Source organism: Heterodontus francisci, chromosome 28, assembly GCF_036365525.1.
Source record: "Heterodontus francisci isolate sHetFra1 chromosome 28, sHetFra1.hap1, whole genome shotgun sequence".
Taxonomy (NCBI): domain Eukaryota; kingdom Metazoa; phylum Chordata; class Chondrichthyes; order Heterodontiformes; family Heterodontidae; genus Heterodontus; species Heterodontus francisci.
The window spans coordinates 21404066-21407480 of NC_090398.1; positions in this window are offsets into that span (position 1 = coordinate 21404066).

The following is a 3415-nucleotide window of genomic DNA, read 5'->3' on the forward strand; positions in this document are numbered from 1 at the left end:
TATTGGAGAAACTTGAGGTACTAAAATCTGACAAGACCCCGGATCAGATGGCCTACATCCGAGGGTTCTAAAAGAGATAGCTGCAGAGATAATGGATGCACTGGCTATGACTTTCCAGAATTCCTTAGTTTCAGGAATGGTCCCATCAGACTGGAAATTGGCAAATGTCTTGCCGCTTTTCAAGAAAGGAGTTAGAGAGATAACAGGGTACGGCAGACCAGTTAGCCTGACATCAGTCATTAGGAAGATGCTGAAAACTATTACTCGGGATGTCTTAACATTGCACTTTGAAAAGCATAGTATGATTAGAACAAGTCAGCGTGGGAAATCCAGTTTGACAAATTTATTAGAGTTTTGGAGGATCTAACTAGGAGGGATGATAAAGGAAAACCAGTAGATGTAATTTACCTGGATTTTCAAAGGGCATTCGAAAAGGTGCCACATAAAGGTTTAATAGGCAAGATAAGGGCTCGTGGTGTTGCAGGCAATATATTAGTGTGGATGGAGGATTGGTTAACTGACAGGAAGCAGTGAGTGAGCATAGATGGGGCATTTTCAAGTTGGCAGACAGTGAATAAAGGGGTGCTGCAAGGATCAGTGCTGGGGCCTCAGCTATTTACACTCTATATTAATGATTTGGATGAAGAGACAGAGAGTAAGGTATTTAAGTTTGCTGATGATAGAAAGCTTGGTGGAAAGGTAAACTGCGAGGAGGATGTAGAGAGGCTGCAAAGAGATATAAACAGGTTAAGTGAGTGGGCAACAAGAAAGGAAATGGAGTATAATGTAAGGAAGTGTTAAGTTGTTCACTTTGGTCGTAAAAATAGAAAAACAGAATATTCTTTTAAAAAGGTGTGACACTGCTAAGTGTTGTTGTTCATAGAGACTTGGGGGTACTTGTACAAGGAACACACAAAGTTAACATGCAGGTGCAATGAGCTACCAGGAAGGCAAATGGTATGTTGACCTTTATTGCAAGGGGATTGGAGTATAGGAATAAATAAGTCTTACTAAAATTCTACAGGGCTTTGGTGAGGCTGCACCTGGAATACTGTGTGCAGTTGTGGTCTCCACATTTAAGAAAGGATATACTTGCACTGGAGGCAGTGCAGTGAAGATTTACTAGATTTGTCCCTGGGATGAGCATGTTGTCCTATGGTGAGAAGCTGAGTAAATTGGGCCGATATTCTCTGGAGTTTAGAAGAATGAGAGGTGATTTAGTGAGACATACAAGATTCTAAAAGGGCTTGATAGGGTAGAAACTGAGCAATAGTTCCCATTGATCAGTGAATCTAGAACACGGGAACACAGTCTCAGGATAAGGGGTCAATCATTCAGGACTGAGATTAGGAGAAATTACTTCACTCAAAGAGTTGTGAATCTTTGGAATTCTCTACCCCAGAGGGTTGTGGATGTCTGACATGACTGACATCATTGAATACATTTAAGGCTGGGATAGATAGATTTTTGGTCTCGCAAGTGGAGCAGCCTCGATGGGCCATATGGTCTACTTCTGCTCCGATTTCTTGCATTCTTGTGGAAGAGAAGCAGTGATTGAGGTGCCGATTGTGGGAGGGAGTGGAGAAGATAAGCGCCAATTGAGTCCACTTTACAAAACTCACACTGGAGGCTGCGTCCCTTTGTGTGATGACGTTTTGCACGCATGTGCACATTTGTACCAGCAAGCTGGAAAAGTTCAGGTGCATTTTGCATGTGGGTAAGGATGAATGTGTTCCGTGCATGTGCACAGTTTGGACTGCAGTGATGATGTGGTGCTTGGCTGCGTTGTCAGGAGTCACACAGTAAAGAGACATGCAGTGTCAGACACGCAGACTTACATTATCAGAGGGGCAGAGATACAGAGACTGGCACTGATACATAACAAACACATAACAATACAGTCAGATGCACAGGGCTACAATGTCATACCGTGTCAGAAACACGCAGATATTTCAGACATATTTTCACACCGTTAGATGCACAAACTCACTGAATCAGTCAATATGTAATACAGAGGCACATCCACAGGTGTACAGAGACAGGCGCACAGAGATACAGTCAGGCACACAGCGTATGGAGTCAGACACTCAAGGTTATAAATATAGACACACAAGAATACAGACATACACAAGGTATAGATACAGATGCACAGAGATACAGAGCCATACACAGGAATACAGAAACATACATACAGATATACAGAGTCATATAGACAGGTCGAGAGAGTCAGGCACACAGATACAGTCAGGCACAGTTCAGAAAGTCAGGTGCTCAGGTCTATATAGATAGACACACAAGAATACAATCAGACACTGAGGGTATAAGGTCAAAAGCACAGAGAGAGAGATTCATACACAGAGATAAAGATTCATCTACAGGGATACAGTGTCAGGCACACTGAGGTACACATCCAGACCCATAGGGTGACAAACTCAGACACACAGCGCTAAATAAGTCAGACACACCGAGATACAGTTTCATTGACTCATGGATACACATTCAGACACACGACTATTCTGAGTCAGCTATACTGGGACACAGAGTCACATAGAAAGGTATGGAGTGTTAGACAGACAAATATAAAAAGTCAGACATGAAGGTGCAAAGGCAGATGCACTAGGACACAGAATCAGACACACGGATACAGAGTCATAACGCATAGAGAAACAGGGTCAGGCTCACACAAGGGGACAGAGAGTGAGAATAAATTGGACGCAGGGTCAGATATATAAGAATATAAAGAGACACATGAGGATATGGAGTCATACACACAGTGTCTCAGAGTCAGAGACACGGATACAGAGCCAGTCAAAAAGAAAGTAAGACATACAGTAATATGGAGCTGAATACGCAGAGACAGAAATTCAGAAACACTGTCAAAGAGTCAAAGGCCCTTTGGCCCATCGTGTCTGAGCCAGCCATCAAGCACCTAACTATTCTAATCCCATTTTCCAGCACTTGGCTCGTAGCCTTGTATGCTACGGCATATCAAATGCTCATCTAAATACTTCTTAAATGTTGTGAGGGTTTCTACCTCTACCAGCTCTTCAGGCAGTGCGTTCCAGATTCCAACCATCCTCTGGGTGAAAATGCTTTTCCTCAAATCCCCTCGAAACCTCCTAACTCTTACCCGAATTCTATGCCCCATATCCGATGTGAAGGGAAAAAGTTTATTCATATCTAACCTATCAATGCTCCTCATAATTTTGTGTACCTCAATCACGTCCCCCCTCAGCCTTCTCTGCTCTAAGGAAAACAACCCTAGCCTTTAAGGGCAGCACAGTGGCGCAGTGGTTAGCACCGCAGCCTCACAGCTCCAGGGACCCGGGTTCAATTCTGGGTACTGCCTGTGTGGAGTTTGCAAGTTCTCCCTGTGTCTGCGTGGGTTTTCTCCGGGTGCTCCGGTTTCCTCCCA